Genomic DNA, 24267 nt, shown 5'->3' on the forward strand with positions numbered 1-24267 from the left:
TCAATAAGTTATCCAAATTCAATACTTATACATTATCCCATGTAGATTAACTAATAACAGCTGGGAGCAGCTAGGTTTATAACTAGAGTATATCTAATCAAGGGATATTGGCAAATTCCCTTGCTTCTCTAGAGCAAGGAGAAAACTTCATTTTTGAGTCCTTACGGGTTATACCAATTTACCATTCTCTCCTTTGGTTTACATGGGTCCCCAGCCACTTTCCAAAGGCTTATGAATCACCTACTGGTTAAACATAAGGATTATTTCTCAGCCTATATAGATGATGTTGTTAGCTTTAGTAAAAGCTGGGAAGAGCATCTCACTCATTTAGTTGTCATTTTACCTGAGGGTAAAACTACTAGTTTACACTCAATGCAAAGAAGTCAAACCTAGGTCATATTAAAGTTAAATATCTGGGATATCTACCAGGAACGGCCAGAATGAACCTCAAGAGAAAAAAGTCTGAGCCATCATAGTCATTCATTTACCAGAACAAAAAAGAAATAGGGACCGTTCTAGGTCTCTTGGGTTATTATGGCAGATTTATTCCTCAATACTCCATCATATCCGCCTCTTTAATGGATCTCTTAAAAATCTCCTTGAATAAATCTTTCAAAAGTCCCTTCCACAAAAGTCTTGAGGTCTTTCAACAATAAAAGAATGCCATGAGTCAAACCCCCTTCTCCAATCCCATAATTTCCAGAGCTCTTCATCCAAAAAAGCGATGCATCAGAATTTGGCATTGGTGCTGTACTGTCCCAACGTAATGACGCTGGTGACGAAATGCCTATCCTCTTTATTAAAGTGGTACAAAATGGGGTGGTGATAGACGGAGCATCTGAACCAATCAAACACTCACACCCAGTCAACAGATCTGGGTTTAATCTATCACCGTTCTTTAGCCCACTCTGACACCCCAGTTCAGACATGGCCATATGCAAATCAGTCTGACTCTGTGCCTCATGGGAACAGTCCAGCCCGAACTGCCAAGCCATGCCTTCCCTGGACCGGAAAGAAGCCTCCGAGGACCGGTTTCTGGCATTTCAGCCTTCTTCAGCCCGGCATGCTTGAATCCAGTGGCAAAGTGAGCAAGGGACTCACGTCTGAGCATACCCTGCCAACTTATGGCGAACAAAGTGGTACAAAAGGGGGTGGTGATGGACGGAGATCTGAACCAATGAAACACTCACACCCAGTCAACAGATCTGGGTTTAATCCATCAACGTTCTTTAGCCCACTCTGCCACCCCAGTTCAGACATGGCCATATGCAAATCAGTCTGACTGTGTGCCTCATGGGAACAGTCCAGCCCGAACTGCCAAGTCATGCCTTCCCTGGACCGGAAACAAGCTTCCGATGACCGGTTTCTGGCATTTCAACCGTCTTTAGCCCGGCTTGCTTGAATCCAGTGGCAAAGTGAGCAAGGGACTCACGTCTGAGCATACCCTGCCAACTTATGGCGAACAAAGTGGTACAAAAGGGGGTGGTGATGGACGGAGCATCTGAACCAATCAAACACTCACACCCAGTCAACAGATCTGGGTTTAATCCATCAACGTTCTTTAGCCCACTCTGCCACCCCAGTTCAGACATGGCCATATGCAAATCAGTCTGACTCTGTTCCTCATGGGAACAGTCCAGCCCGAACTGCCAAGCCATGCCTTCCCTGGACCGGAAACAAGCTTCCGAGGACCGGTTTCTGGCATTTCAGCTGTCTTCAGCCCGGCTTGCTTGAATCCAGTGGCAAAGTGAGCAAGGGACACACGTCTGAGCATACCCTGCCAACTTATGGCGAACAAAGTGGTACAAAAGGGGGTGGTGATGGACGGAGCATCTGAACCAATCAAACACTCACACCCAGTCAACAGATCTGGGTTTAATCTATCCCCGTTCTTTAGCCCACTCTGCCACCCCAGTTCAGACATGGCCATATGCAAATCAGTCTGACTCTGTGCCTCATGGGAACAGTCCAGCCCGAACTGCCAAGCCATGCCTTCCCTGGACCGGAAACAAGCTTCCGAGGACCGGTTTCTGGCATTTCAGCCGTCTTCAGCCCGGCTTGCTTGAATCCAGTGGCAAAGTGAGCAAGGGACTCACGTCTGAGCATACCCTGCCAACTTATGGCGAACAAAGTGGTACAAAAGGGGGTGGTGATGGACGGAGCATCTGAACCAATGAAATACTCACACCCAGTCAACAGATCTGGGTTTAATCCATCAACGTTCTTTAGTCCACTCTGCCACCCCAGTTCAGACATGGCCGTATGCAAATCAGTCTGACTCTGTGCCTCATGGGAACAGTCCAGCCCGAACTGCCAAGCCATGCCTTCCCTGGACCGGAAACAAGCTTCCGAGGACCGGTTTCTGGCATTTCAGCCGTCTTCAGCCCGGCTTGCTTGAATCCAGTGGCAAAGTGAGCAAGGGACTCACGTCTGAGCATACCCTGCCAACTTATGGCGAACAAAGTGGTACAAAAGGGGGTGGTGATGGACGGAGCATCTGAACCAATCAAACACTCACACCCAGTCAACAGATCTGGGTTTAATCCATCACCGTTCTTTAGCCCACTCTGCCACCCCAGTTCAGACATGGCCATATGCAAATCAGTCTGACTCTGTGCCTCATGGGAAAAGTCCAGCCCGAACTGCCAAGCCATGCCTTCCCTGGACCGGAAACAAGCTTCAGAGGACCGGTTTCTGGCATTTCAGCCGTCTTCAGCCCGGCTTGCTTGAATCCAGTGGCAAAGTGAGCAAGGGACTCACGTCTGAGCATACCCTGCCAACTTATGGTGAACAAAGTGGTACAAAAGGGGGTGGTGATGGACTGAGCATCTGAACCAATCAAACACTTACACCCAGTCAACAGATCTGGGTTTAATCCATCACTGTTCTTTAGCCCACTCTGCCACCCCAGTTCAGACATGGCCATATGCAAATCAGTCTGACTCTGTGCCTCATGGGAACAGTCCAGCCCGAACTGCCAAGCCATGCCTTCCCTGGACCGGAAACAAGCTTCTGAGGACCGGTTTCTGGCATTTCAGCCGTCTTCAGCCCGGCTTGCTTGAATCCAGTTGCAAAGTGAGCAAGGGACTCACGTCTGAGCATACTCTGCCAATTTATGGCGAACAAAGTGGTACAAAAGGGGGTGGTGATGGACGGAGCATCTGAACCAATGAAACACTCACACCCAGTCAACAGATCTGGGTTTAATCCATCAACGTTCTTTAGCCCACTCTGCCACCCCAGTTCAGACATGGCCATATGCAAATCAGTTAGACTCTGTGCCTCATGGGAACAGTCCAGCCCGAACTGCCAAGCCATGCCTTCCCTGGACCGGAAACAAGCTTCCGAGGACCGGTTTCTGGCATTTCAGCCGTCTTCAGCATGGCTTGCTTGAATCCAGTGGCAAAGTGAGCAAGGGACTCACGTCTGAGCATACCCTGCCAACTTATGGCGAACAAAGTGGTACAAAAGGGGGTGGTGATGGACGGAGCATCTGAACCAATCAAACACTCACACCCAGTCAACAGATCTGGGTTTAATCCATCACCGTTCTTTAGCCCACTCTGCCACCCCAGTTCAGACATGGCCATATGCAAATCAGTCTGACCCTGTGCCTCATGGGAACAGTCCAGCCCGAACTGCCAAGCCATGCCTTCCCTGGACCGGAAACAAGCTTCCGAGGACCGGTTTCTGGCATTCCAGCCGTCTTCAGCCCAGCTTGCTTGAATCCAGTGGCAAAGTGAGCAAGGGACTCACGTCTGAGCATACCCTGCCAACTTATGGCGAACAAAGTGGTACAAAAGGGGGTGGTGATGGACGGAGCATCTGAACCAATCAAACACTCACACCCAGTCAACAGATCTGGGTTTAATCCATCACCGTTCTTTAGCCCACTCTGCCACCCCAGTTCAGACATGGCCATATGCAAATCAGTCTGACTCTGTGCCCCATGGGAACAGTCCAGCCCGAACTTGCTTACTTTGCCACTGGATTCAAGCAAGCCGGGCTGAAGATGGCTGAAATGCCAGAATAAGGAACAATAAGATAAGACAGAAACTTTGGGCCTGTGTGATAAAAGGTTGCGCTGCATACGTTAGAGCACATTGAAGTGGATCCACAGCTTGATGAGGGAGCAGGTGATTACCTGGCAATTCTGAGACCCAAAAACACTGTCTGCCATGTTCTCAACACGTTGTAGTTTTTGCGCACTGGGGGGCAGATTTACAAGCCCCTTGCGTCATTTTTGTGCCCCTATTGCGTCACTTTTTGTGACGCAGCAGCAGCGTAAAAATGCCCCCCATTTACAACGTGATGCATCTAGGGAGATGCGTCACGTTGTAAAGCCCTGCGCCACATTATACCTGAGTCAGGAATAATATATGCAAGGTGGGTGTCCAGCGCAAAAAAGCCTCGTAGAAGTGACGCAGTGAAATGTACAAGATTTCACTGCGCCACTTCTAGGACGCCGCTGCGTCACATTCTTATGCCTGCTTGAAGCAGGCGTAAGGAGTGACGCAGTGCAATGAGGATAGGCCTCCCCTACATTGCTGGAGTTGCATCGTGCTTGCGACCCAATTCCAGCAATGCGTGACTTCGTGTAAACAGATGCGTCAGTATTTCTGACGCTTCTGTCAATCCTTGCACCATATTGTAAATACGGCGTATCCATAGTGGATGCAAAAGTTTCTAATGGTGGCGCAGGGAAAGTGACGCATCTTAACAGATGTGTCACTTTCTTGTAAATCTGCCCCTTGTTTGCTTCTCAGGAAGGACGAGGCGCACTGCACTTCCGTAGCCCAATCGTGCCACTTTCTTAAATAGTTTGGGATGAAGTACCAGGGTTGTGAACTCTGAAATAAAGGGTGCACTATCAAGCACCACCTGCAGTACTGAGTGAGGCTAAAGGCAAGATGGGAGAGTACCATTGATGAACACAGTGATGGAAAGTCAAAGCGGGGGAAGTTCCAAGCATGTATATAACTTTGAAAAACAGAGCAGACACCCTGAATGGAAATGGGCAGTCCGCTGAGGACCACGTGCATGCTTTCAATGTTCTATTTATGTTGACGATACTTATTTTCCCGTTTGTCCAAGGACTCGGTAAATTAAATCTTGAGGTTTACATCAAGCGTGAATATACCTACTAGATTAATGTAGTCTTTCAAAATGAGGTTATTACACACGTCATTAGGATCGTTTATTTCGCAAGACAAAATAAGCTCCCGTGGAGAGTTGGGTTAGCGACGTAGAGGGGTCTTCTCGTCTTCTCGAAAAAACTATGGAAACCACCGGAGGTTCACGCCCAGAATAAGTGAATATTTTGCATGATTCACGTCTTTTTTGTCTGGCGTGGGCCCTGCGTGATACCCATACGTGGTTCCACCGGGGGAAATATGGCACGCCCCGCTCCTGGTAATGCGTGCACATCGTGTTCTGTGACGAAAGTGCATAAAAATAACGTTGTAAATAAACAGACGCAGGGATTCTGAGTCACTTCAAACCGACCTCAACCCCCACCGTGTCAGACAACTGACTAGCAGCAAGGCTGACCCCAAGCCGCGACGTTACTTCAGCATAAACAGAGCCTGCACGCTCTTTAAATTAGCATTGGGCAGATGTGTTCCAGTGTTGATATTAAAACGGGCTAAACCCGTGATCGGAGGAGGATGCGATATTGCGCAATGTCGCTTCATTTTTCGGTAGAGAGATGGTGCTGCAAGAGCAGTTGTCAGTTTATTTTGCAGCGTGAGGTAACTGAAATGTTCATGCTTTACTCACTCGCGTTCTCTAAATGATAACTAGATAAATTACGAATACAAAACGGCTTCCTGTGTTAATATGCACACTAGTCTTTCTCTGGTCGGACATATTTCTATTTTACGTTCAATATATAGTCATACATTTATGACCTTGATAAGACTCGTGTTTAAGTAGGATTTATGAAGTTGGAAACCTAGGCACCGGCTTTTTTTCAAGGAAGAAGGGGAGAGATTCGAACCTAAAAAGAACAGCCCTTAACCTGCAAACACCTATTGACGTTATGGGAGTACGTTGAGCCCCGTTCGCATGTGGAAATTGAAAAGCTGAAATCCTTGCACAGTAGAAGGGGGCATATTTACAAGCCCCTTGCACCGCCGGTGCGTCACTTTTAATATGGGAAAGGGGCTTGTAAATAAGCACCCTTAGGGGCATATTATCAAGAACGGCGTTAAAATTATTGCCGCTTTAGCGGCAGGAAACTGCAGCTAAAGCGGCGATAACGGGCTTGATAATATGACCTTGTGAATTCCCATAGAAGTCCATGTTCACACCAGAACCTGGGCTTCTATGGGAATTCACAAGGTCATATTATCAAGCCCATTATCGCCGCTTTAGCGGCAGTTTCCTGCACCTAAAGCGGCGATACTTTTAATGCCATTCTTGATATTATGCCCCTATATTTCTAACGTATGCGGGAATCTCCGAATGAATGGTATTTACCATTTCAGGGCAGAGATATCCGCCCAGTAGTAGGATTATGCGTCTCCGCCTCCTTACATGAGGTGGTGGAGACTCTGACAACTGAAATTATGACCATTACTAGCTACGTTACAGTCAGATTTCAGGCTTGTTCGGTACTCCTAGAGGTGAAGATCTTTGCCTATGCTATGGAAAACTTTGAATGGAAGGGTATAGGAAATACTATTTACCGGACTTAAATCACAAACACTCACACACACACACTTCACAAAAGTTAACCCTACAAGCACATAAATGCAGCCCACACCATAGTCTCTGTCTTCTCCTTAGAAGACTGTGTGATTGGACACCACACTACAGCTTCAGCCTTCAGGATACGTGCAACCCTACTCTAGAGGAAGAGGGAATTTACTGGGGAGGATCCAGACCTTGCTGTTCCCTTTGTTGTGGATCACTGCAGGGAATACTTGGACTGCCTCCAGACACCCTCGGTGGAGCCCAGAAGGCAGCCACGTAGCAGGAGTGTCAACACTTTGTCTATGCTCTGGGAGTGGAAGTGTGAACTGTGGGGACCAGAGAAAGAAGTGACAGGACGGAAAGAAGCTGGAAAAGGGACATTTTTCCAGGATACAGATGGTCTCTAGGCTCTTTCTGGAAGTGGCCCCAGAGCCCGTCTCACACCTCTCGATACACATATCCTCTCTATCATGCACCCTGACCAGCTACATGATCTGCCTTTTTGGGAAATCATAATGTAAGGCCAGGTGAGAACAACACGCCTCTATCTTTCACAGTGCTTAAAAATGAAAAATAGAAGTGCTGGTACTCTGTACTTAAGTATCTGCTTGTTTCAAAAAGTGCTGGTACTCTTCAATTAAAAGTATTACATCTCTCTTGAGAAGTGCAGGTACTCTCCCTCTCAAAATAAAAAAAGTGCCGGTATTCAGTACGGGACAGTACCGGCCGGTTTGAAGCACTGATCTTTCCTGTAAACTACAACTCCCCACTCATGTCACAGACACACACATATCCAACACATGTAACTCATAAACAGCTATAATTCTCCACACACTTTAGAGAGTAAACTATTTATAATAATCTCACTCTCTAACTTTCTTTTATACATTAAGCTAGCAAGCAAGTGCACTGGTAAGAGCAGCTGGAGAAGAAGTGCCCCCCCCCTGTGGCAAGATGACAATCTTGCCCACAGTCTATATAGATTTACCCATCCCTACTACCCACACAATTATTTCATACTACTGTTAATGTCCCTTCTCCACCTGCGACCGCCACCATCTCTTCGACTTCAACAAGTGCTCAGACATGCAGACTGGCCACAGGCAGCAAACGGATGGCAGAGCCTGATAACTCTGCAGCAAATTGTGAATTTCCTAACCATCTTTCTCTCGCTGTTGAAGTGTCAGGATATTCAACATATATTTCCATAACACAATAAGGACGCCATGTTCAATAAATCTCAGTAAAAGGTCTAATGTGTGACCTTATATGCCTCATGTGCTTATATCACACAATACATCCGTTTTTGTCACCCACAAAGGATACCTTCTTGAGATCATGGCTGCACTTTACAAACGTCTTCAAGTCCACTGTGTCCGCTCATGCTCCTTGTGTTCTTGTTGCAGAGAACCAGTGAGCGGTATGCTCTTTGTCACTGTACCTAAGACTCTTAGGTATATTTCAATGCCTGACCAGAAAAACAATGCCTTTATCCCAGTAGCTGTCATGCAGGAGAGGTGTTTGTGTACTGTCTAACAATAAGATGTTACCATACCCACATACTGTTTGTGTGTGGATAGTCCTTTGCCCTGAATACGTCTCTCTTGACAACTTCAGCGAAACAAAGGCCCTTGGTGTCCACACTATACCCACAAATCAGATTACATCAGGGGACATTCTGCAACTAGGAATTAGAACCTCTGCCATCCACCGGTCGAATACCTGCACTACTATTTACATTCATTTGTAACTTTTTGTCCTCCATATGAATTCTAACAAATGCCTGCCTATTGAGCCGCTTCTCAATGTGAAATGAATTTGCCATATATCTTTTTAATATTTCTCAGCATTGTTACTATGTGTGTTCCATATTGCAGTTATTCCCAGTCACGATGCCACAATTCTGAGGTTTTTCATTGCTCTTTTCTAGAGCTGCTGGATCCAAGGACACAATCCATGGTCTTCTTCAAGGACAGTTGTTCAGCAGTTGACATATAACGATCCATCCCAAAATAAGCATCTGTGTCTTGCTTTCTTATGTGGGCAGGCTCTGTGTGATTGGTGCATTTCACTTGCTAATAAGTGTGGTGGAGTATTGAATGATGAATTTCACAACCACCTCATGAAGGCGTGTTTCTACAAATGTTATCCACAAATGTCAACTGCATTTCCCATTATGTTCCAGAGTTTGCATTTGAAAAAATATTATAGAATATAAAGAAATGAATAGGATATTTAATACATATTTTTTCTCTTTTCTATTACTTCCTGTGGGCTGTTAGTAGTTTTCCGTGCCTCCGTTGTGTTCAATGAGACTGCCTTGTAGTACCAGTTCCTGGCCATGACTATTCACTCACTGCACGTTGTAGTACATATAGCAGTAATGCAATAGTACTAAGGTTGTACCACAAAATACTAGTCACGCACATGCACGCAGAGACTTTCGCCTTGCCTATCTTTTACTAATCAGAGAGCTCTGCCCCAATTGCAGAGATCTCTGTACACGTACGTCTGTGTTTTTGTAGCAAATGCTTAAAGGGGATTAGGGAGGGGTAGTGAGGGTTAGGGGAGGGTTAGGGGCAGGGGCGGTTCGGGATGGACAAACACCCACTCACAAAAGAGTAAGCGCATTCCTATTCACAAACTGCTGCTCTTTAGTTACTACAGCTTGAAAGCTCCCAAATTAGTTTGAAATGTACTCCAGTGCAGATCTCGAGTAAGTCCAGCACCACAAATGGCCAACCGCTGGAACTGCAGCACACTTCCATAGAAAATAATGGAGAGAGGGACTTAAAATAAAACCCCATAAGAAATAATGTGCAAATAAATGTACTTATTTCAACTTTTAACATTAAAAAATAAATAATATTTTATCATTATTTTTTGAATGCACAATTTAAAAAAAAAAGTAACTTTAGTTTTAGTAAAAAATTGTAAATTAATTAAAATCAAATCTATACATATTTTTGTATTACGGATTAAACAAAATATATATTTTATTTTAAAAGGATTTTTTAAAATCTGTAAATAATTATACGTCATTTAAATCAAAGCCGTTTTTATAATATACTGTAACTTTTGTATTTGTTCTGGGATACAAAATAAGGATAAAAGTATTTTACATTAATATTTAACATTAAAATATTTGTACTAAATTATTTAAAAGTTCAATAAACTTTTTAAATGTTTCCTACTTCACCATAGGCATATCTCCAATACAGTTAGTAGTTGTATTTGGCTCCCCGCCCCTCCCCCCCCCCCGATTTCAGGAGTTTTGGACATGTAAGTCTACACTTTGCTGTAAATTTAAATTCAGAAATGGTGAATAGCAAAAAGTATTAATGTTACTACAAAGTGTAAGAGTAAATTCACATGCGAGTACGTTGACACATATATATGTACCTTTGTGAATATGGTCAGTAGTGTTTGCCTTTTTACATAGTTTTCTTTCACTAGATTTGAGCCTATTTGTACAGTTGTACTGCTGAAGTAGATATTGGTCTAAGTTTGTTGAACACCAGATGGATTACTCTACTCTTTTGTTGGTGTGTTTTTGCATTTGCATGCATCTCTCTGAGCACCTCCTTATATTTCCCTTTACTCATAGAGGATATATTCACCGTTTTTCTTCTCCCCACTTTCCACACCCAAAACCTAAAAAAAATAACTCTGCATTCTGAGTTCTCTACCCTCACGGGCGCATATAATTGGCTGGGCAGGCGTAGGAAGAAATCTTTGTCTGGATGTTAGTGAATAACATTTGTAAGAACAAAAAGTAATTACTTCTGTGGTACTACTTTACGTGCTCGAAATGCTTTGATGAGCAGACCCTTTTGTGTGGAGTGATAGGGTTCTAGTAGTGTAGCAAGAGTGCCACAGGCCTTTAACAATCAGGCAAACTGGCCTCAGACATCTATGGGGGGTTTATAAAAGACAGCCATATATGGGGTGATGTGGGCCCCTCACAGCACTGAAACCTGTTATCATTGCACCTGCTGCACTACTGATAGTTAGTTATGCCTCTGAGTTGCAGCAAGGTGGTAGATGGTGTGGTCAGGTGGTAAAGGAAGGATTGGGCTCGAGCTCCAGGGATTTCTGTCAATCATCTTCATCGCTAGAAGAGCATGACAATTATTATAGTAGGGGATATTGATACAGTAAAAATAGTGTTCATACTGGAAGCACATACAAGTTTTTAAATGCTTGTATTGCAGTGTGAATACATCAGCAACATATCAAATTATGAACCGAAATGTCAAGTGGCCTTTTTGGGTCCTATTTACAAACTTTGGAGTAACTCTAGTAGTCCTACTGTAGTACTATTTTACCTACTAGTACATGATGTTGGGAATTGGCTCAAAACATCTAAAATGGGAATATTCAGGGAATGTTTATATGAAATCAGTACACATAGAAAATGCTGGGCCCTCCCGCTTTGCACTTTTACTAAAAAGAAATCTGATGTTTTGGGTCGATTTACAAAGGCAGAAAAGAATATATAAATGAGTACTGTTAGGGGAGCATTATCTAATGTACCCTGGCGCTGTCTGCACACCTGCTGCATGCATATATTGCAGAAGAGGGTTCAGATCCTTGCATGGAACCTTCTGTTGCACAGATAGCACTAGTGCACCTTTGGCGACAGCGCTTTCCTAAAGTGCCGTTGCCGCGTTTGCTGCGGGAAGTGGCCTCAAACAAATAAGTGAAACACTTTGCTTCTGCACCATTGCTGATTTATGAACACAGGTGTAAAGGCAAAGAGGCCATCAGAAGGCCCACTGACTGTGCACCACTAAGAGATGGTCCACAGACACTGGGCACTGCTGGTGACACCTGCAGGGGGATAAATGATTAGAGTGGGTGAGGGTTATTTATAAAAAAAGGTTTTTTGCCTTTTTCCACCTCCTTTTGAAAGAATGCATAAGTGTGACATGTAACAACCTCCTTGAAAAGTGTCTCTTCTAACAGAGGGATACCTTGATGTTAGTTGCATAGTTTTCCAGGGAAGATGTTTCCCATCATCAGTTGACACACAAAATGATCTCCCCACCCCCTCAGGCTTGGTAGTCTTTTCTAACAGAGGGATCAGCGACGGACTGGCTGTAGGGGGCACTGTGCATTTACCCAATGGGCTTCCAGGGTGGAGGCCGGTTTTGAGCCCATGGGGGTCCTTTTAGTTACCGGGGACCGGTTTTGCAGCATAGCTGCAATATTAACCCCCATAACAAAATCTGCCTTAGCAAACAGCTCGGTCAACTCCCCCCTCACCTCCCCCCCCCCACCTCCCCCTGGCCCCCTTTCCCCGGGGGCTGGCTGAGCAGTTTACCAAGGCCAGTTTCGGTACCCAGTCTGGCCCTGATTGCAAACCACTTATGTACTCATAAATACTTCTATAACTCACTAGATATATTTCTTAAAAGCTGCTATTCAGATGGTTTCTTGTATAATCATTCTTTTTTATGTAGAGAAAGGTGGCAAAAAAGGTAACTACATAAGTATACTAGTGCGAAGGAACATTGCGAGGGTATGAGGGGCTGCCGAGTCCCCTAGGATTAGGGACTGGAAACAGGATGTGGACTGGTCCAGCAGGTATAGAAAGGAGTTTACTAGAGTAGGGGATACCCCAAACAATGGAAAAGATTTGGACCCCATGGGAGGAGTACAGAACCTAAATATGTAATTTGTGATGATGCATTGGAACAGCTGGGGATGGGACCCGGAGATGCAGGGGGGAGACACTGTAAGATTTTATTTTCCAAGACTGGCAGCCGCTTACTGTATTCATTTTCTCTGCCCACTGCCATCATACTGTACCCTGTCTCTGCACTATCTGTGATGGTTTGCTAAGCGACTGTTCAATAAAAAGAATGTTTAAAAAAAAAGTACACTGGTGTGGAGAAGTGGTCCTCGAAATCACGGGTATTTCAGTAATATCAGGAAAAAAAAATCAGAGCAACCCAAATAGTTTAACATAAATATGCAACAGTTAAAAAGTATCCACTTTAGACCGGTGTCATAGGAATGATGAAGGATACTGTCGAAATATCGAAGCTCTAAAGTTACAGAGAGGGTGGAGTCATCATCAGACCGGTAATCAGAGCTACTAGAAATTTTCACCATTCATGTTGTCAGAGATAGATGGACTGTGATAGGAAATGAGGTCTCATAAACAGGTACTTGAATCATCACTGGCTTGAGTATGGCTGTTGGTTTTGCAGCCTGTGTAGAACTCATGGGTAATGCATACTGGGTGGATTATATTTTAACTGATTGTGAAGGAAATCTGATCTGGAACCCAGTTACTCCATAGTCAAAATACTTTATTCGGTTTTACAAATAGCAAACCATAAAAGCGATATTTCAACAATAAAAAGGACAATTATATGATTAAAAATATGTACATTAAACTTTTGCAAGTAATAAAGCAGTTCCTTCGTATATTAATACAAAACAAGTTAAAAAGCTTGCATCCCAGAAGTGCAAACATAAGTCTAAAATTTAGTTGACTATGGTACAAGGTTAGCCAGTTACTCCATAGCATCCCTCGAGGTCTGAATGAAATTCCTGCATTAGAGCAAGGCTGTCCTTTATATGATTTCTAAAATAGCCCCCCAAATCTTATTAAGTGTTGCTAAGGTATTTGCTATAGGACGCAGGAAGCTCAGGCAAGCATTGCTTGCAGACTTTTTCTTTGTGTCAAGAAGAACAGAAGTGCAACCCTTAGCTTTGCAGCTGCACGCCATGCTTGCGGGAGCAAAGTGTTCCTTGAAGTACCTCTTGACTAAAACCATAACCTATGTATCTCAACTGTATTTGATTGGGGGTGGGATGAATAAGGGAATCTTCAGATCTTCTACATGCTTCAGTCATGCTGCTGTGTCTGGTGTTGCTTGTATTTGGTCGATCTGCCCTCCTTGCACAAGTTACAGAATATCCATGTTCAAACCATGTGCATGTTTGTTTTAGAGCCACTAGCGTGTGAGAGCAAGTTGTCCAAAATGGATTCGGATTCAAGTATGATGTACAGGATTCAAGCACAGCACAAGATTTTGTCATATGTGGCTGGTCATGCGTTTCTTTACTTTGCAAGAGTACAGAAATGCTGAAAAGAGTCGCAGGTATTCTGGGATTCAGACGTGAAGATCCACATGGAGAAGCTGTGCTGTGCCGGTGGCACCCCGTGCAACAATACCATGGAGCAGCCATATGCTTCATAGTAATTAAGCAGGCCTAGAAATTGGGTACATTTTAAATAGGCTATCTCACCAAAAACAGCCATAGATTTCTAGTGAGATTTCATAGGATCCTGTGAAATTTAACTGTAATGTTATCTCGGTGGCAATGACGTCCTACAAGATCTTGCAGTAGACGTGAAGTCCAGAGAGATCTCACATTCCTTTTACAGCTGCTCAGAAGATGCTGACAGCTTGAGTGTTGAAGGGCAGGCAGAAATGGCGTACGAGCCCGGGATGAGGTGAGGATGTTTGGTTGTGAGCTGGATGCCTTCTAAGGTGATGTTTTTGGGGTGACTGCTCTCCGGGCTAACATGGGTGTGCTAAAGGAGGACATGGTCGCTCTGGCTGCACCCGTGTTGAATGTGATGACAAACATACAACCTTATAGTATTTTTTAAAACACGTATTTACAAGCAAGAATATCTATATTCTGATTCTGAGGAAGGTGCTGGAAAGTAAGCTTAAACTTTGAAACGTATTGACTGATTTTCAGGCATAACCCTGAAAACAGAAGAAATATACAATCAACTAAATATATATTTAAGCCCAACAATTTCTAAAAGAAGGCTACCAGTAGAATATAAAAAGCGTAGTCGGCCCTAGATGCCCACCTGGAACAATGACCCCCCCCCCTCTTCTTTTCTTCTTTTCCTTTCTTTCCTTAGTATCCACGGTCACCAAGCCAAGCAAACGGATCAACTGCATTATTTTGTATATGCAAATTATATTTTCAATAAAAACACTTTGAATTAAAAAAAAAGCGTAAAAAACACCAAATCTGAAAAAGTTCAGCCTTTTGATGACATAAAACAAAAATTTGACTTAATGATTTTTTCTCATTTGTTTGTCCAGATTCTGACTGATCTTTGACAGGGGGTGGGGAGGAGGGCAGGGCCCACAACATGGCAGACAAGATGTACCAAGGCGGAGCTCCACTCACTCATCCCTGTAATTCACAGTCATGCTGTTCACGCAGTGGCTCACATTGACTCCAGTGAATAATATTAATAGGAGAGGCCTGACAGCATTACATTGAAAGTCTTGCTCTGAGAAAGTCCAGCCTGGTCAGTCGGCCTCTCCTGCTGGGCCAACGTGGGTGCACCAGAATAGACTGAGGACCACTCTCACTTTGGCGAAGAGGCTCATTTTGCAAAAGATCGATGAGTTGGAGACAAGGGGAAAACAGAGACGAATGGCCGGTGATTGGTCCGGAATGCAGTAAAGGGTCACAGTTTTGGAAGCCACTGATTGGGGGAGATCAATGCATACCTGCAACAAATGAAGCAGCAGGTAAGGGAGCGCCCAGGTGACTGATAGAAGGAATGGAGGTGTGGTGAGATTTGGCGGCACTGCAGATTAGTGGGGGCATTCTGATGAACCTGGCCTGCAGTGTTATGGGACTGGAGGAGGTGTGGCAAGACCGGCAGGGCCTATGGGACCTCTGAAGTGTTGCTGCCTATTTAGCATTAGTGCATTTGCATGATCTTTGGGAATAATGAGAGCAGTGTACACAAAACACTTGAGACTATTGCAGTAAATGGTCACTGAAGTGGTGGGAGGAGATTAAAATCTGCGGAAGTCTACACATCAACAGCGGGCTCGTTTGTACAGATCAGAGGGTGTTACTGCTGCCTTAAACAAGCTATTACCCTGGGGCATGGACTAAAGGCCACAAACGGGCGGAGTAAGTCGGACAATATGGTGCCAATAACTTTAATAGGTCTAAGGGAACTAGCCGTATTGACTACTTTCTTCATGTCCTAAGGCTTTGGCCATTGCTTATAGATATGTCTCAAGTGTAGACAGCGACCACAACCCTCTGAGCATGAGCCTCACATCACCTTGGGATGGGACTTTTAAAGTAGAGATCTTTCGTGGCGACTAGAGAACTCCTTGCATCGAATGACAACCGCCGCCTAAAGTGGCATGAGGCGATTCTAGATGAGGCCAAGCTCCAGGCCCACAATTACCAACTAGTTGCGAGTCTGCTGGACTTTAAAGCCTTGCTCTGGAATTCGAAGGCCAGGAACGTAATTCTCTTAGACATTCCACTCTCTTGAATCAACTGGCTGCACATTTTAACAAACTTTTATCACATCCATGGCACAGCCACCGAGTACCAAAGCAGACCGTTTGGTTCAACCATGAGTGTAGGCAACTGTGAGAAGTTGGCCTGATGTGCAGTGTTCACTATTCTAGTGATCACTATATATCAGTCCAAACAACCCTTATTGATGATTGGTTGTAAGTCAACCTTATAGACCAGCTATCCTAGTAGCATGGATACGAGCAGTCTAAGGCTAAGACTCTAGAGGGCGTGTTAAGCCAGCTGTTTTACCATCACATTACCCCTTGAACACCCAGTGAAAGGACACCACACAAGTGTTATGAAAATAAACAGTGTATTTATTAGAATCACAACAACCCTGTACTCTTTATGAGGACAGGGTGCTAGGCACACAACAAAACTCTTACGAAAATACTTAAGTTAGCACGTTATACACAAATGCCCGAGGGGCACGAAAAACCATATACTTAAAAAGTGGAATGCGAAATTACTAGCAGGTAAGTACAGTACTAATAGGCTTTGGAATCGCTAGGACTTAACTAGGGAATCGTTAGATTACTTCTAGGAGACCTAGGGGACTCGGGTGCAGAGTGTGCACTCTCACGCGGGATGCGGGACAAAGTCTATGGAGGCTAGTAAAGGCAAAGTTAGTGTTCACGGGCGAACCCGACCTGGTAGGAAGAAAACGACAGTGGATCCTGACCCTAGGATAGTGAGGCTATGCTGGGACACCGAAGTGCCGAAGTTACCTAGCCCAGGGGCTGCAGCTGCATAGGTCTGAAAAGACGTCGGGGATCTCGTTGCCGGACCAGGAGCCTGGAAGGAAGAAGTTGCTGGCAGGTGACCAGTGAAGAAAAGTTCGTTGGATCCAAGCCTGGATCAAGGAAGAAGAAAACCTGAAAGCAGAGGGGACCAAGTTCTTGAATCACTAGCCAGTGATTAAGTGGGCACCAGGATGGCACCGGGCGAAGTCACCGCAGTCAGGTGAGTGGGCGCTGCTGGGCTCTGCAGTCTCTCGGACCAGGAGGCGTTGTCGGCGACCAGGATGGAGGTGCGAGCTGTCCCACGAAGGTTCTTGCTGTCGACGTCGCTGGACCCAGGATTGGGCAACAAGTCTTGGCAAATGCAAGGCCCACGCGGTGGACCTAAAATGGCGTCTTGGGCGGACCAGGAGGGTCCAGGGTACTTCTCCGATGGAGGGAAGCAAGGGCCAGTCTGGAGCAACCAGACCAGCAGCAGAAATGTCGTCGGGCGTCGTCAGGAAGGCCACAAGCCAGCGGGCTAATAGCCAAACAACGCGGTGAGCAGTAAAAAGCAGAAGGGCCCCACGCAGATCGTGGAGATGCTGGGGGGCTGCTCTTCGGTGCTGGAGCTGCTCAGGGTGGGGGCTTCTCGGACCCCAAAGCACTCACCAGGAATTCACTCGGCGGGCTTGCTGGAAAGAAGTCGTGCAGTCTTGCAGATGGCCGGTCCCTTGAGGTCTCGTCGCACCCACGGTTCTCAGCTGGGCTGTAGAGGTGGGTAGAGGTCAGAGGTGCCAGGGAAGCCGGTTCTCGTCGAGCTGGGCAGTCGGATTCCGGAGGAAGGACTTGCAGCAGACCGCAGTGTTCTTAGATGGTGCCTGCGGATGCAGGGTGACTACTCCTTAGTCACAAGGGAGAAATCTTAGGAAGAAGTCTTGAGTTCCTTTCGCAGAAAGTAGTTTCAGGATTCAAAGATGATCTGATTTGGAAGGGGGCCAGTCTCTACCTTTATCCTGTAAAAGGGGGCTGGCACGCGACTAAGTCCTGCCCTATGGGTGGGACTAGGAGGGGGGTGGTTACACCCACTTCCTTGGCGGGCTTTTCCCCAGCACAGGGTCTGGAGTGACCCTGGAACTGGTTCCAGCCAGCCTATGCACAGTGAGCACCGGGGTGCCACGTGCAGTCACCTTCCTCTAAAGCCCTGCCTACCTACAATACACAAAACCCTGTCTGGGACGGTGCTGGCACCGCCCCTGGCAGGAAACCCTTTGTCCTTATCTCCTGCTCTGGGAGGACTCCCAGCAGCAGGAGGGCAGACTTGTGTCTCGGTGGCAGCATCCATTTTGTGGATGCTAAGGCTCTGTCTGACTTTAACCGGGGTTAGGGGTTACATACATGTCGTGTCCCTCTAGAAGGGTGGAATGCTAACCCCGTCGCCAAAATTGGCGAGGGGTTAGTATCCCAATTCGTATGACACCTTACTCGACATGTTTTGATAAAGCGATACCAGAGTTGGCACATAACCGCGAGGATTATAATGCACTTAAGAGTATATGGTATGCGATATCATGGAAACGGCTAAGGGATGGATCCCGAAAGCCGCAGACAGGCTCAGCTCATGCCAGAGCACCATCTCACACGATTCCAAGCACTCTGCCTTCAGGATTGTTAAGGCCTGCCATAGGAGTGACTGATAGGAGATCTGTGTGTCCATTGTAGGGTTAGATATAGGTATACTATATCTAAAGCAAAGGGTGAGTACACCACCTTGCCCCAGCTGTCGTGCAGCCAGTTGTGTCAGTTTTAGTTAGTCAATCCAGGGGTGGCACAATACATGCTTCAGCCCCTGGGAGACTTCTGGGTGCACCTCAGCCCTGGGTACAGGGACTTGGAGAGGGCCCAGTGCCAATTCAGTACCTGAGTACAATTCGGATAGAGAGAACAGCTAGGCTGTGGGTCTGATTAGCAGGCCCACAGCCAGGGAAAGTCGTAAACCAGTGCAGCAAAAAGCAAAAATCTGGGTGATCATAGGATTGCAGACCCTACTCTCCTACAGCAACCTAAAGGACAACCAGTGTCTGCCCTTAGATCCTACTCAGGCAAGACAGTAAGAGACCTGAGATGGGCAGATAAGAAACCCCAAGCAAGAGCAAACGTGGAGCAGGACAATAATAGGTGGAGGCTAATTGGTGAGGAATGTGCTTCCAATGATTCTAAACTGTTTTGGCAGATAGTGTTGTGTTTGGACACCCAGAGGCCCTCTCAACTAGCCAGCAATATAGCAATTTCTGTCTGGGAAAACCATTTCAAACATTTGTATGCAGATTCTTCATCCATAGATTTGGACCCATGCGAGCTTGCCCTGCTCAGCCCATATTTTGATTTGTCAAATGCCATCGCTGCGGGAGCTCTATTACCTCCATCATGGAAAGGCGCTGAGGTGATTCCATTCTATAAAAAAGGCGACAGATTGTCTCCTAGTAATTATAGACAAATAAGCCTTATCAACTCTATCCGGAAAGTGGTCAGTCAAGCACTACTGAATAAGATACCGTTCTGGATTATTGAGAATAACATTCCATTTCCATTCCAAGCAGGCTCTAGAGCCTGATCCATTGATCAGATCTTTCTCTTGATTCTACTCTCATGCAAGTCCATGGTCAATGGCCGGGGCAGCCTATATGTGGCTTTTATCGACCTCAAAACAGCTTTCAGCCTACTTTCCATGCATAAATTGTGGCAATGTTTAGCTGACATGGGGATGCCACTGGAGATTCTGTCTATGGCAATCTACCTTCATGACACAAACTTTGCACAAAAAAAATTCTGTTCCTATACCCGTTAATAGGGTCGTGGCCCAAGGATGCGTCTTAGCTCCCACACTGTTTTCATCTTAATTGAACAGTGTTGTTCAATTTTTGTAGCAAGATCCTTCTGATGCCCCAATGCTGGAGAGTGATAGGATTGCAACACTTCTGTTCGCAGACGACAACCTGCTGGTGTCAAACACCCCGGGGGATTACAGAAACTGCTCTACCGCTTTAAAGATTTCTGTGAAATGCATGGTCTGAAGATCAACACCTCTAAAACTAAGTTTTTAATGATCAACCCCCATAAGTCCTATAAGGGAAGACCATCTCTCGGCTTGAGAGGGCAACCACCTTTGAATATTTGGGAATAACCCTTTCTGAAACCATGTCGTGGAAGCACCATGTGGCTAAATCCACTTTTAAACTTTCTCAAGTAGATGGGGCAATAAGTAAAGAACAGAGCTCCTCCCATAGCAAAGTGGTGGCACCTCTAAAAATCTATGAAATAAAAGCGGCTAGCGGTGCTCTCTATGGAGCAGAGCTGTGGGGGTTCGACAGGATGGATGACCTTTCTAGGGCTGAAAATACATTTCTGAGGAGTCTAGTCCAACTTCCCTAGAGTACCCCTCTTCATCCCCAAAAGTTAGACCTGGGCAAGAAATCCATTGTCAACAAGGCAAAGCTCCGTCCTGTGTTATTTTTGTGGAGAATATGGTCAACTCCTGAGGTAAGCTCCTATGCCAAGGCACTTGAAGAAGTTATTTCACTAGACTAACAGAACAAACTAGGGTGGTTAAAGAATTTAAACATCTGCTAGCTTACATTGGGCTTGGGGATCTGTGGGAGCATAGGGACCTCGCATCATTCCCCTCCAAAAATCAAATCAAATGTTTCCCTCCAAGTTGCTGCTAAATCTAATGAGGGCCGGTTAAGCAATGAATTTACGGACTTTAAGTCTGTTACCGTCCTAGTACCTTTGTTAGATATCATTAAAATCCCATTGGACAGGAAGCTGTATATGCATTTCAGGTTCAGCACGCTTCCACTCAACCCTTGCATTGGCTCATGGCGCAATATTAGTGTAGCTACACGGTTCTGCCCTCTCTGCGCTGCAGCACTGGAATCTCCAGTGCACGCCTTTTTTTGCCTGCCCTGCCTATTCTGGCCCCAGAACTAAGTGGCTTATACCTTTATGTAAACGACTCGGGACCCGAGTCCACACTGAAGCCCTGTGCATATTAAGATCTGATTCTACACAAGTTGTGCTTGTTCAGTCGCAAAGTTCCTGGGCCATATGTGGGGCAGAAGGAGGAATCTACTGCTCAGAGGAGGAGTCTGTTAATTTAGCATTTTAGTACTAAAATTCTTTGTATGAAATAGTTACATAGTATTCCTTGAGGATTTGTACATGTTTGTGATGCAGGTTGTCCTAACTTTCGGGGATTCAGAAAGACCAGGGCCATGTGATTTGTTACAGTGCGGGCTGCGTGATTCGAGGAGAACCCGTTAGAGGGCTTTTAATTTGTAACAATGATTATTTTTAATTGGGCCTATGCACGGGGCCATGTTCTATTATTTTATCTTTGGATTTTGCATTTTTTAGTCTTTGTATGAAATTAACTGCTTATGTATCTGTGGAATTCATTATTGCACTTATGTCACACTCAACGTTGGACAATGGAATGTATGAGTTGATGGGCATATTGTACTTTTATTGTCAACGGCCGAATGAAGTTGATTGATGATGAAATCTTTGGGGGATTAAAGTGGTCCTATCCCTAGGGTGCAAGTGAATTGGAAGTGAGATGCACATAGCGGCAATACTGCTATCTTTCGATGCATTGCAGGTGTAGCCAACTGATTGATGATGATTCATCTACATCCATTGAGGGGCTGAAACGGAAAGCTGGTCCCTGCTCACTGCAGCCTGGTGCTCCCCTTCACAGTAATAGCAAACATGTTGGATTCTCATTACTGTCATATTATACTGCAGTGATAGAGACAACAAAATCCCATCACATTTGATACTACCAAGATCGTAATCTTGCTAGACTTTACTGCATCTGTAGAGCAGCAATGTAGGCCATTCCTTAAGGGAAAAAAGAAGCTATGGGATTTGTAGCTCTAATACATAATGTTGTTACCTGCAAAACCCAAGGTGGTAACCAAAGGCAAGGGGTTCTTTTTCAGTGATGCTGCTGGATTGTGGGACTGGCTAGAACAAAATAGGAGACACTCACTTCCAACGAGTCAGGTTGTGAATCTGGATCAAGACTTCACCACCTCTATAGCCAAACCCGAAAGGTTCTGTGCATCAATTCCTTGAAGATCAATCTGCAGTGGTAGAACAGTGGAGACACTGTTGGAATCAGGTTCTGTTAATAAAGTCAACGTCACCAGTGAAACATGTCATGGACCAGGGAAGAGGATTTCAACAATTTTACAGGTACTCATCGAATAGGACCAGTGGTCATAGCAGTGAAGATGGATCTGATGGCTTGCCCAACAATAGAAACAAGGACTTGCACGTTATGCCACTGGAATGCCAGACTCGATCTGAAAAGGGACCTTAACTGTGGGTGGGACACATAACTGATATTTGAGTATGGCACAGCTATGGTCCAAAGACTTGGGAATGTGGTGTCAGTGTTTCTAAAAGGGTTGTAACTGCAGAGGAGACAAGTGTTCTCTACTCCCATTGGTATACACGATTGAAACCAGTAGCTGTTGCATGATTTGCTTCCCAGCACCCAAACTACCTCTGAGGAGTTCTAGGGGTAACGGTAATACTGTGAAATAAAAAAATATATACATTTAGTGTCACACTCAGAGGTTCAGTTGATTGGTTCCAATCCCGAAAGAATTGAAAGTTAATCGCTGTTGGTTTGAGGTGTTTGTTGGTAGTGGAATGTTTTACCTTAGCCACAGGAGGGAGTGTTTTGCAATGTTCCAGGATAGATTAGGCTTTCTTAATGTGGATAGGCAAAGGGATTCAACTTGCTGGTAATGGGTCCTGCAGAGGTAACAAGTGGGTGCTGTTACAGTTACCCTGTGACAGACAGAAATGAAATGAGTAGTAAGGCACTTCCTATTTTTTATATATCTTTACATTATCTTTTGCACAAATGGTCGCAGGACCTGTTATTTTATATCTAACATACATACTTGGGTATGAGTTCCTAGATAAATATTAGAACCGTATTCCACCCTAATAAATAATAGGAGATCCCATGTATTAAGAATTAGGTTTTGATTAACTTTACAGTCTACTACCCTCTTAGATGCAACCTTCTGTGGGTCCTCAGTGGAAGAAATTGATCACGACTTTGAAGCAAATAAGAGATGAATACCACCCATTTGAGTGAGTGGGAGGCTTTCAAAGTTGTAATTTGGGACCAATCCTATGCTGCTTCTTTAAAGATGTTGAAGTGCTTTGACTATAGCAAGCTGCACTCAGAGGGGGACAAAGCAGGTCGATTACTTGCCACTTTGCTAAACTCTGAAAGGAATATGACTGAACTTACTCATCTAAATATGAGCTTGACAGGATCACACACTCACAGGTTGTGATTATTGATATATTAAAAAAAAATACTATGTTTGTCTTTACATGTGTATACCCCCTCCAATGCGTGAAGATAGTGCTGAATAGCATGCTATTCCGTAGATTATACACTTGTCGCCATACTTGGCAAAGACCTTGCACTTGCCACTTATTCTGCAGGAAATGAACAGCACCTTAAGTATTATGGGAAGGGTGAATCCCATAGATTAGATGGACTCCCTATAGAATTATATGAACCTATTGCACCATAACTAAGTCCCAGATTGTGGGCACTATATAACAAAGGCCATAAGGGCTTTACCACACACTATTATGGAGCTGATAAGAGTAATGTTTCTAAGCAGAGACCAATTGGCATCACCATGATGTGGGCGTGTGTTACTACTCAATGTAGATTACAAAATTCTAGGAATTCTAGGAAAAGTCCTCCAAACGCCAATCCATTTGGTCCATAAGACCAAAATGGGTGTGTACCTTGCTTTGAAATTTTACCAAACTGAAAGAGAGTATTACGCATTCTGGCAGAAATCCCACATGATGACCTACTGCCATCGCTAGCAGCTCTAGTTACAGGAAAAGTGTTTAACACAATCAGCTGGTAATCCCAATTTCAGACTTTGAGCTCTATGGGAAGTAGCACAGTTTCCGAGCTGGATTACACTCTCTTACTCCAAGTACAATGGCCCAAAGTTACATGCCCTCTGGCTGTCCTGTGAAACTAAATGTTCAGATATCTATACATTTTTAACCTTACATTTCCAAAACTTACTGAACAGATTTACATCAAATCACAAACTAAACGCTTTCTGGATAAAGATCTAGGATTCAGCCAAATGTAGTGCAATTCTTTTCAGATGTTTTAGCTGTAGTGCTGTTCAAATATCCCTAAGGAAATTGCACAAGGAAATTGCATTTTAGGAACCACCATTTTCCCGTGTGAGCTCCCTGCCACCTGAATCGTTGCTGCGGACGGAGAGGCATTACCCCCAGAGGACATTCTGCCTCATTGCTGCTAAGGGGGTCTGACTGAGGAGAAACCACACGCCGCACAGGACTCCAGAGACCAGGAGCCCGTGCGTGTAGTCACCTGTGAGGAGCCACGCCTCCCTACACACCGCCATATATATTCATAACTGAATCACGCAGCGCG

Source organism: Lissotriton helveticus, chromosome 8, assembly GCF_964261635.1.
Source record: "Lissotriton helveticus chromosome 8, aLisHel1.1, whole genome shotgun sequence".
NCBI lineage: Eukaryota > Metazoa > Chordata > Amphibia > Caudata > Salamandridae > Lissotriton > Lissotriton helveticus.